Below are 12,670 nucleotides of genomic sequence, written 5' to 3'. Positions count from 1 at the left end.
GCTGTTCTTTTGAAATTTTGTATCCATCTGTCAATCCTGAAAAATAAAATGTATCGAGTTTCAACAAAAATATTTAGTAATAATACTTCATAATATTATGGCTTTGACAAATACTAAAACTAAACCTGAACGTAAAACTAAACTAAACTAAAAACCAGACTTCAAAAGGTGCTGTTGAACAGAAATGGCCACAATAAATGTAGTAATTATTAAAGGGGTCATATGATGCGATTTCTTGTTTTCCTTTTCTTTAGTGTGTTATGTATCTGTTTGTGCGCGTATAAGATCTGCAGAGTTATAAAGCTCAAAGTCTCCCACAAAAGGATTTATTCTGTCTGAAAGAGAAGGCTGATCCAGACGGGCTGAAACACCTCATTCAAACACGTCCCACATGTCTACGTCACGATGTGGAAATATTTACATAATGCCGTCTGAATGTTCATGCAAAGAAAGGCATGGTTTCAGTAACTGCAGTAGTGTTGATGTGTGTGTGCGTGTGTGTGTGTGTGTGTGTGTGTGTGAGACAGAGGCAGGGTCACATCACAGTGGAGTCAGCTGTCTTAACTGCGTGTGTAAACACATACGAGCATCATCACTGTGTCTGTCACTCGACTCTGTTCCTCTCTCAGGCTTGAACTGATGGTAAAACTAAGGACATAATTAACTGTCTTTATATTTACTTTGAAAGCTGAAGCTCGCGATTATGGAAAGGGGCGCTACATTTCCAACGCGTGCTTGTGGTGTTCGGCCAATCACAATGCACTGTGTCAGCTGGCCAATCAGAGAAGCCTGTGCTTGTCAGAAGGAGGGGCTTTGTAGAAAACGTGTTTGAGAGAGGCGGAGCATAGAGGACCTACAATAATCTACAGTATTTGAAAAATAATGTGTTTTTTGAACATTAAAGCATGTCAAAATATTCTGTTACACCAAACACATAAAATAATGATCTTGAAAAAATGACCCCTTTAATCTAATTTTATGTAAAAATGTCTTCACTTTTTTCAGTCAGATCATATAATGGACATCAGCTGTGATTTTTAATGTCTGTCACATGTTGTGTGTCAATCTATATGACTCACTATATGACATCTGACAGATCATCCAGCGTGACAGATGTTAAACTCAGACTCTCATTCACTAAACAGTGTGGTATTACACTGTGATGTTTCTCTTTTCAGCATCGCTTGTTTGATCAGTTGTTTCTTCACAGTGTGTCAGAATGTACAGCGCTAAAGAGAAGTGTGTGTTGGGTTAATTGCATTATAAATAGTCCCAGTAAAGGGATTTGTATTGCTAATTAGTCTTTGCGGTGTTGTGCTGGTGTTATCTGTCAGCGGCGCTTTCATTCTGCCGCTCAGATCGCTCTCATTCAGCGCAGGTGAATCGTTTCTCTTTCATTTGTGCTGCTGTCTGTCAGATCTCTCAGTCAAACAGATCAATCGGGCCCTTAATCTTTCACATTCAAACACAAACAGGCTCCACGAGCGCCTCCGATAGCAGCTGAGCGAAGGGACGCTGAGAAAACTCACAAATAACTGTTATTTAAGGCAAATTAAGCAGCATGAGAGAAACCTGAAGGCCAAAACTCAGACTTACACAAACACAAGCAGATGAGTATAACACACTCCTGTCTCTCTCATTACTCATCTACATTTAGTCATTTAGCAGGCGCTTTTATCAAAAGCGACTTAGAAATGATCCTAAATACAGCAAAAACAGTAATATTGTGAAATATTTTTAACTATTTAAAATAACTGTTTTCTATTTGAATATATTTTAAAATGTAATTTATTCCTGTGATCAAAGATGCATTTTAAGTATCATTACTAGTCACATGATCCCTCAGAAATAATTAGCATATTTATTATATTTTAATAAAAAACATAAATAAAAAAACATTTATTATTATTATTATGTTGAAGTTTTTTTTCAGGTTTCTTTGATGAAAAGAAAGTTCAAAAGAACAGCATTTATCTGAAATAGACATTTTGTAGCATTATAAATGTCTTTATAATAATTTTTGATCAATTTAAAGCATCCTTGCAAAATAAAAGTATTAATTTATATAACCCCCAAAATAAAATATATTCTGCCTCCAAGCTTTTGAATGTTAGGCCTTTAGTGTATAATGTTACAAAAACGTTTTATTTCAGATAAATGCTGAACTTTGGATCTTTCTATTCATCAAAAAATATTCAACTGTTTTAAATATTTATAAAAATAATAATATGTAAAAATGTTTCTTCAACAGCAAATAAGCATATTAGAATGATTTCTGAAGGATCATGTGACTGGAGTAATGAAATTCAGTCACTGGAGAAAATTCAGCTTTGATCACAGGAATACATTACATCTTAAAATATAGAAACATATATAGAAAAAAATAGAAAGCAGTTATTTTATATAGTAAAAATATTTCACAATATACTGCTTTTGCTGTATTTACGATCAAATATTTATTTAGGTGAACAGAAGAGAATTCTTTAAAAAACATTCAAAATCTTACTGTTTGAAAACTCTTGACTGGTGGTGTAGATATGTAGCCTATCATTGCATAGTTGTTTTGGATAATAAAATATCAGGTCCGACAATATTGTGTCTTTTTTTTATTTAAATCTATATTTATTCGCATTGGCCCATGGAAACCTCTATGAACACACTTGACTTGACAAAAAAATCACGGGGGGACGAATTTACATTTTATTAAAAGTGTTTGCGTATTCTACACTCGTGGCTCGCGCACACATTAGGATAGGTTAGACGCCTGAGTCCCGATCAAGCACTTTACCGATTCCTCCTCCTGCCTGGCTCTTTGGCCCACATCACTCACTGCAGAGCAAGCCTGTTCTTGATAAAGCTGCTGTGAAAACTTGGGAAAAGCCGACGAGGAAGAAGTTGGGGTGAAGCGATCTTCATATAGGCGGAGCAAAATACTTCATCGCTCTGTCTATAGCGCATTGTGATTGGGTGGTACACTGTCAATACAGGAGACAAACCAATGGGCCACTGGCTGCTCGCTGTCCCTGCGTGATGGCAAAAAAAACATTCTGTCGACCCCTTAAGTGCATCGGCCCACCGGGAAAATGCCTAATCAAGCCCTGGATAACATACAAACAAAAGCAAATATTCTCTGAATTTGTCCTTTTGTAACAGAACATTATATTTCTAGAACAATCAGCTTCTTTGATGTGATGTTGAATATCTGAGATGATGAGTAACAGCTGAATATGAGTAACAATGCTCATCAAACACTGCTGACTGTTAACAGCTTCAGATTAAACATTCAAATAACTAACCTACACACACACACACACACTCATTTAAGTTGAGTCACTGCTGTGTGTGTGTGTGTGTGTATGGTCTCGCAATCTCCATGGCAATAACAGCTGCTGTGGTTCGTAATTGAAAGCAATGAGAAAAAATAGAACAAAGAAATTGGAAAAGAAAATAAAGCAGATCAACAGAGACGAGGAGAACACAAGGCTGTTAATGATGGATGCGCAACACAGACGAAGGAGAAGCAACCACCAACCTACAGTGTGATGATTACTGCCACAAACATGAAGATGAAGGACAGGAAATTAAGAAAATAATGACTGTTTGCAGAGCAGTTTCCACAGACGTGCCCGTCTGTGATTGGTCAGTCAGACAGAAAGTCTCTCTCCACAAACCAGCAGAGTATCGTCTGAAGCAGATGCTCGAGAGCGCAGCAGATCAGGCCGTTCTCTGCATCTGCTCTGATAAAGCCAGATAATCCCTGGAGCTCTGATGAGACGAGTTGTGGACACACACACACACACACACACACACTCACACACCCACACACACACACCTCACTCCGGAGCTGATGTGTGTCTCAGGAGCTCATTTGGATCCACTGAGATCTCAACACTCAATATCACAAAATTCAGAAAATTAATATTATATTGTATGTGTGAGACCTGCAGCCACAGTGATAGAGCGGCTACTAGGCATTACTAGATGGTTTCTAGGGTGTTCTGGATGGTTGCCAGATGGTTACAGCAGGTTCTGAGTGGTTTTCAGGTTACTCTAAACATTAACTGGATACTCAATCCGTTGAGCACAGACTCACTGACAGCAAACATCCAGAACTGATTCAGAGAGCTGATGATCCAGTGGATAATGACGGCTCTTCACTGCTCTTTTGTTCATGTATGAGAGAGAAAACTCGGAATCTCCTCCAGAAACACACAGAGATGAAAGAAAGATGCACTGATCCGCTGAATACTGTATTATACGTGTTTGTTGTATTTCAGTGGTAGAGTCAGATGTTAATTGCATCTCATCTTGTCTCAGTGAATCTAAATGATGCTGTTAACATGACATTTACCTACTAAACACACACCGATCACAGCAGCTCCTTCACCTCACGACAATGACCACAAACATTACGCAAATATCACACAGACATTAGACATCTGATGATCAGCATCTCAACAGACCCCAATAAACCTCCAGCATGATCACACACACACACACACACACACACACACACACACACACACACACTATCATTATGAGTTCATTCAATATTTGTAATGGCTTTTCTACTGTACAAACTGTTTTTCCAACCCCTTACCCTAACCTAATCTTTACACACAACTACAGGCATGTTTTGATTCTCAAAACACTTAATTCTGTGTGATTTATAAGCTGTTTTCCTCATGGGGACCAAAAAAAATGTCCCCAGAACCATTTACTGATATTACTATAATTGGACATTTAGACCCCATAATGTAGCATACCAGTGCATACACACACAATAAATGTGGCATCTGTCTGATCTCTGTGGTGCTTCACTGTGTTTCTGTATCAAATGTAGAATCAAACTCTACACTGATCCATAATCCACCAGCTCTAACATACACAGGTTCATATCAGACGAAAGCACCGAGTTCAACAACCACACATCTGAGGAAGATCCAGTCACTGGATTTGAGCAAGTTTCCCGTTCAGAGACACTGTCAGGCCTTTATCCGAATTAAAAACTTGCAGTCTGTTATTATCATCAGTTTACAAACTATACAGACTTTACAATAAATACAGACTAATGAAACACCCAAAACAGACTCACTCTCACACACACACACACAGTCTGACAGCCGGACAAACACCTTCAGAGGCGTTCTGAACTTAATAAAAGACGCCTGACATTTAGACACATTATTCACTGCCAGAGCTGAAGAAACATGAGAGCACAGAGGAGAAGAATACATCCGAGGACGAGAGACACTGACACACTGTGAGAGAGAGAGAGAGAGAGAGAGAGGGCAAGATGTCATCACTCCACATAAACACTGAGACCGAAGAGGTCGAGTGACAGTCTTTAGATACGAGAACAATCACAGACCATACAGCGTTCAGTCAAATGCTTTTACATAAAGTCCCACTGAAAACACCCGCAGCGTCAGCTGACGATCATCCAGCATCTTCAGAATCTGACAGTGGATCATCAGAGACGTCAATCACACAGTGATCAGGTGACGTTTCACTCTGCATTGATTGGGTTTGATTGATCTCTGTCTGAAGAACAGCAGCAGACGATCAATGCAGGTCTACAGCAGCTCTACGACGTCACATCAGCCTACAAACCTCCTGCTGAGCTCAGATCACCTGCAGGAACGGAGGAAGACCGAGACTCCAAAACCATCTGCCAATGAGGCTTCAATCACATTTCAAATTAGCAACACAACAATTCTGAAATAGAAAGAAACAGCAAACTGACCACCTGAGCAATGCATTGTAGTCATACTTAATTTCATAATTGGAAAATAATATTATTTTTTTTATTTGATTACTTAAATCTTGTGTTTTAAAAAGTAGAGATATAAGCACTACAGTCGAAATGGTTTCTGTCTTGCATTCTATCTGTATAAATGATGGATGTCATTAAATCTGTGGAAATTAGCAGATATAAGTTTATGCAACCTCTTATTTACATAAGGCAAATAAAGCTGTTTGGTTTATATTTGTATGTATATACTGTATATAATACATATTTTAAAATTGTATTGCATACCTGCTGCTGCCATATTAATGGCCCATTTTAAATGTTTGCATGTGCTTTCCTTCTCTTTTTCTTCTTCTTATGTTCCAAACTGGAGCAGAGATGAAATACTTTTCTTGTTCTTTCCAGAATTTCAGTAATAAAAGTGTGCATCTTTATAAAATGCATGCAAATAACAGTGAGCACAACAGTTACTGTGCAGTGCTTGGCAGTGGTTGAAAAGGATTTAAACAGGACATTTTGAATTGATATCCTCTTGTAAATGTGGATTCAAATGTCATTTAAATTACTACAAGACATTGGTGTTTGTCAGAAAACAGCAGGTAATTCGGTGGGGGGGGGGACTGAAAAACACTGATATTCAGGATTCAGACAGCTATAAAATCACAGACTAACACTGAAAACAGCTTATGTCCCCATAATAAACAACTACCGTCTGAATAAGGCCTCGTTTACACTGCAGGTCATGATGCTCAATTCCGATCTGATTTCTTTGGCTGTCCGTTTACACCTTCTTTCAATTGTGACCCACATCCGATTCATGTGTTTACACTTGTCATACCGTCTGAAACATCCCGCATGCGTTGTTGTCATTGAGCACCTCCACACGTGCTTCCTCCCGAGAATAATGAGACCTGTGCTGACAAAACGAGTTATTTTTATTTTCACATTCTCCATTAAACAGAAGCTTTCAGATGATGAAAAAAAATCTCAATTTCAAAAAATTGATTTTTGACTGGTTTTGTGATCCAGGGTCACATTTGAGCAAAAAATCGGAATTGGGTCACATTTAACTGACAGTGTAAACGGGACCTATGTCTAGAAGCATTTCCTAAAACACTTCTGAGGAAGATCTAGTCACCTGACACAGTTTGAGTTTCATCACATCTGAGTTTTGAGTTTTGACTGTATGCATATACACAAGACATTCTTCATCACAAAGCCTGTGTTTTATGAGTTTTCTGACCAAAAACAGCTCATAAAAGCAGCCACATCACTTCAGATGTCAATCAAACGGCTCTTTCTGTCTGAGTGGGCGGACCCTGGCCAGAATAAACTAAATATATGCAAACTGAATACTGTGTGAGACTATAGTTGACTAAACACTGACATTTCAGATTCTGCCCGGTCACATCTGAGCTGAAATAACAGATATTACAAGTAAGAGAAGCTTTAAAAGAGAAAATATGCAGCTGTAATATCTCGCACACACTGTAATTATATTCTCAACCTCACACACACACACACAGACTGAAGCAGAGCGCCGCTGATTTATCATTATATTTTGTCATTATATTTTCATCACAGATGACAATCCATTATTATTCACAGTTGTGCTGAAAGTCACCCTGGGGAAGAGAAGATGTGCAGCAGAACCACACGTGTCCTGAGCAGATGCCATGAGACTCACTTAAAGCTATTCATCTTCACACAATTACAGCCAATCAGAGGAAACGTGCTTAATATGCAGGCATGTGGAGCAATGAGATGTGGCTGTGGGCGGGGCTAACCAGTGCAGCGCTGCCGAAATATTAAACAAGTATTGACAAACATTTAATATCCTGTTCCTTGTCAAGTTCACACACAAAAACGTGTCTGGTTAACACATATTTAACTTACTCTAAAACCATTAAAAAACATTTTTGTTACTTGAAATAGAATAAGTATAAACTGAAATAAAATAAAATATTAAAAATATATTATTTCAGCAAGCTGCCAAAGTAACAATTATCATATTTATTTAGTTTAACCTTATATATTAAAATATATGCAAAACCATTTCTGCCATGGAATTTAAAAAAATAAATAAAAATAAAAAAAGGAATAATTGCTACTTTTTATCTCGGAATTTGGATTTCCGAACTGCAACTCAGAACTCAGAACGGACATATAACCTTGCAATTTTGAGAAAAAAGTCAGAAATGCAAGATTTAAACTCAGAACTCTGACACAAATTTGAAAAAAGGTTGCAGGTAACAGATTTTTTTTTATTATAATTTTTACCTTTTTATTTATTTGACTAACTAACTAACTAACTAACTAACGATAGATGGATAGATGGATAGATAGATAGATAGATAGATAGATAGATAGATAGATGATAGATAGATAGATAGATAGATAGATAGATAGATAGATAGATAGATAGATAGATAGATAGATAGATAGATAGATAGATAGATAGATAGATAGATAGATAGATAGAGATATTAAAAAAAAAACTAATAGAAATGACAAAAACACAACAAATTTACTAAAACTGTTCCTAAAATTAAAACAGACAATATAAAAATGAGCAGTAATGCAGTGGTTAAGGATATGGGCTGGACACCATGCGGATGCACCAGTTGCGAGGCCATGTGGTCTGTTTGAGGCAGAAGAAGACGATGGGCGCTAGTTCTGGGTACGGGACGACCAGAGCACTTAACTCACTGCTGACATCATCAGCCACTTCCTGCACCTGCTCCGCCGGCCCCGCCTCTTCCTGCTCAGCAGGCCCCACCTCTTCTTCAACAAGCCCATCCCAGCCAGGAGAGGTGCACCGGTCCACATGTGGCTCCGCCCCCACCGCAGCAGGCCCCTCCTCCTCTGATGTCATGGCTTTTGACCTGCCTACAATGAAAAAGACAGTTAATGATCTCACAGGTTCCTGTCAGAGAAATCAAGTTTAAAGAAGTTAGTTTTAAGAAGAACCTATAGTTCTCAACAGAGGTGTAAAAAGTACTCAAAAATTTTACTCAAGTGAAAGTAAAGATACTCAATTACAAGTACAAGTATCTGGCCAAAAACATACCTGAGTAAAAGTAAAAAAGTACTGCTTTAAATTGTAATCAAGTATTAAAAAAGAAGAAGTACTTTTTTTCTGACAGACATTCAGAAGTTTGGTTAAAGGGAGAAAGCGAAACAAAATGCAATGGCACAGGTCAAGCACACATCTAGTGCAGCGATAACAATTATAATTCAGCACAGCGGGACACAGGGAGCGGGATTAAGAGGAAACGTCATCCTCTCCACCCTCATGCCATCCCATATATATATATGTATGAATGAATGAATGATGCATTTATATAGTGCTTAATGGTGTATTGCTGTACACCCAAAGCGCTTTACAATCATGTGGGGGTCTCTCCTCAACCACCACCAGTGTGCAGCATCCACCTGGATGATACGACGGCAGCCACAGCACAATGGCACCAGTGCACTCACCACACACCAGATACATATCCATGTATGTATATATATACGTATATATATATATATATATATGACTTTTGTTTATCAGATGAACACAAACTAAGATCTAAATCATCTAAACTAAATCATCTCTCTTCTTATAAGACAAGCATGGGACGTCCAAAAACGACACTACAAAAACTACACAAAGTGAATATGACAGTAACTCATACAACCCCTGTTAATGAATCAATATGTTTAAATTGACCGTCGTGTTCACTTTGTGTTGTTTCTGAAGTGGTCCTGTCCCCTTGCATTACAACAAATAAAAATGTAATGTACTTTTTAAGTTGAAATAAAATTGTAAGGAGTAAAAAGTACTGTTTTTTCTACAGAAATGTAATCAAGTAAAAGTACAAGTAGTCAGTTTAAATTGTACTTGAATAAAGTAAAAATCCCCCAAAATAATACTTAAGTAAAGTAATCAAGTAAAATTACTCAAGTATTTTACACCTCTGGTTCTCAAGCACTTTTTCTTCAGTCTCTGGAGTGAGTTGTTTCTGACCTGCACACATTTCTCTATTCATACAGATCAACAAAAATAAACTTATTTTGCTGAGCGGTTGGTAAAGGTGGACCGCTGGGTAAAAGCTAAATAAACGGGTTGGTTATAAATACTCCTGTAGCCGCACATAAAGAATAAGCTGCTCTGAATAGAGACCAAACATTAAATGAACACAGTGATGTTCAAGCACTGCATCGGTCCTGCTCGTGGTCATCTGATGCTGCGGAAGCACACACGATCGGTCACAGAATCAGAGCTCAGAGGCTCTCTTCATCTGTCTTCATCTGTTCTCATGTGTCTTTGAATGCTTGTGTTCGTCTGATTGTCTGACCTGTGTTTACTGTCATTTCTGTCTCCTTTTTACCTCACAATTTACATTTTTCAGAACTGCAAGATATAAAGTCAAATTTGAGATATAACCTTATAAATGAACAGTTCACCCAAAAATGATTTATCTGACATTATTTGTCCACCCATATGTGATATTTAAAAACTAAATTACTTTCTTGTTGAGACAATGAAATTGAATGGGGTCCAGTATTGTTGTTTACAGTTTTTCAAAATATCTCCCTTTGTGTTTGAACAGGTTTGGAAACACATGAATGATCTAGCTGACCTATCCATTTAATACCATTAATATTGCATGTTTGTCAGCACATTACATTCTGGAAGAGGAAAACTAGATAAAACAAGCATCAGGAGACTCACGCATCACAACAGATGTTTGGAATCACTCACGTCACATCAGATGATCATTATTACAGTCCCAAATCTGAATTAGATGTGTTGTCACATGAACAATGTGAATGTATTTACTCACGAAGATCTTTTTACTCACATCAGCTGTTCAATGTCTGTAATAATTCTGTTGTGTTCTCCATCACAATCTCTTAAACCTGTTCACCAACTCCCATCCATCCTTGTGTGTGTGTGTGTGAGTGTGTGTGTGTGTGTGTGTGTTTGTGTGTGTGTGTGTGTGTGTGTGTGTGTGTGTTTGTGTGTCCAAATGACTACACAAGGACAGTAAATTAGCTACATTGTGCGGAGTCAACGGTCTCAAATGAATAAACATATTAAATCATGTTTCATTAATATGTAAAATACAGAGCGGTTTCAGTGCTGCTGTCTGTGGGTTTCCAGCTGCTGCTGAGGCCAAACACACACACACAGAGAGAGAGAGAAAGGTGCTCAAATGAGTTTTCTGTTTCTCAGATGTTTCTCCTGAGAATAAGACTCCAGTAATATCCAGTAAAGTGTCTCCACTAGAGTTTCAAAGGAGATCTCAACAATGTCTCAGACTGCACTCAGATGTGCCACAATACCAAAGTCTGCAATCAAACCTCAGAGGTCTTAAAATTAACTCAAACATTTCTAATTTCTCAAGTTCTCTTGGGTTGCATTTCCCAAAACCAACGTGAGCCAACGCAGTCCTGATCCGCTGAGCAATAAGTGTTTATAGACACAGACACTCACCATCTGCTGACCAAACACACACACACACACACACAGTGTGAAGTAAACGAGGATTTTTAACGAGAGGCCACAGCTCTGGTGACTGCACTAACGGTTTAATGACCCGCTATGAGAGATCAGCTGTCCTGTTCAGTTGCTGGACTCACAAACACACTACAGCCGCTGTGATGTGAGGAGACCTGAGCTACAGAACACGCTACACTCCATACAGGAGGAGAAACACACGTCTGCTGTTGATGAGGTCAAAGGTCATGTGTCACTGATCTAGAACAGTCTTATATTCACAAACACAACGAGACTCAGATCAATCTAGAACAGATGAGAACTTCAGTCTTCACATAAGGACACTAATGAGTCGTCATAATCATATCATAAATCAGAATATGGCTATTTGGGCAATATTTGACTATTTCAAATGTAACAAATGGCTTGAATAAAGAGTTGTTCATTTTGCATTCTACATGAATGTATTTCGCAGATGCTTTAATCCGAAGCGACTTGCATTGCATTGACAGAATCAAACCCATGACCTTGACGATGGTAGCATCAAGATCTGCAGTTTGAGCATCAGGAATGATGAATGAGACTGAACGAGACTGAACGAGAGAGTCAGTAAAACGATCTGAACTTCCCTTCACCGCACTCTGTGTGTGTGTGTGTGTGTGTGTGTGTGTGTGTGTGTGTGTGTCCTCTTGCTTCTCCTCCAATCAGCAGGACACACAGGTGCCGCATTGTAGGATTGAAACTAATGACATTTGCATACCCCCAATTCCTTATTTACCTAATGAACACCTGCTGGAATGACCTCAGAAATTATGAAACACACATGCAAACGCACACACAAACACACACATTACACACACAATCCATAAAAAAGAAAAACACCTCACATTAGTGTCCATGTTACACTCAAGCAATAAATCATGACATAGCTTATTAAGAATTTTAATTTACTTGTTTTTAAGTCAAATCAAATTGTATTTATTTAATTGCATAGAATCAGCATGAAAAAAAAATATTTATCAATTAAAAGCTATGAATATGGTTCAAATATGGCTAGATGTACAAGATTGTGTGTCTTATATATGAGTCTTATATAATAATCTTGAATTACTGATGAGAAATGTATAAACTTAATTATTGTCTATTTAAAACATTCAGTTTATTACACAAATCTCATTCTTATTAACTGTATGCATGATTGACGAGTATGCATTACGTTAAATATATTATTTTGTTTATGTTGTGTTAAAACTATATCCGGCGTAACTTATGTTTAAGTCATGAAAAACTGCTTTGGCACAAAATAAAACTCTCACTAATACTACAAGTGAACTCTGGGTAAAAATAAAAGTTATAGGACACAAACAGAGAGAGTGTGTGTGTGTGTGTGTGTGTGTGTGTGTGTCTGTGTTTTTCTATTCAGTTGG

At 37.8% G+C, this 12,670-nt stretch overlaps 1 pseudogene across 1 annotated transcript in view; it reads right to left on the bottom strand.

The window, feature by feature from the left end:
• Positions 1-8,531, bottom strand: part of LOC306879196 (voltage-dependent T-type calcium channel subunit alpha-1I-like) — an 88,339-nt pseudogene extending 79,808 nt beyond the window's left edge. Inside the window, exon 1 of the transcript in view lies at positions 8,374-8,531. The product of the transcript in view is annotated as a voltage-dependent T-type calcium channel subunit alpha-1I-like (transcript). The remainder of the gene's footprint in view (positions 1-8,373) is intronic.
• Between the last annotated feature and the right edge of the window lie 4,139 nt (positions 8,532-12,670).

Source organism: Barbus barbus, assembly GCF_936440315.1.
Source record: "Barbus barbus genome assembly, chromosome: 13".
NCBI lineage: Eukaryota > Metazoa > Chordata > Actinopteri > Cypriniformes > Cyprinidae > Barbus > Barbus barbus.
The sequence above is the reverse complement of the archived record's forward strand: the minus strand, read 5'-3'. Positions and strand labels throughout refer to the sequence as shown.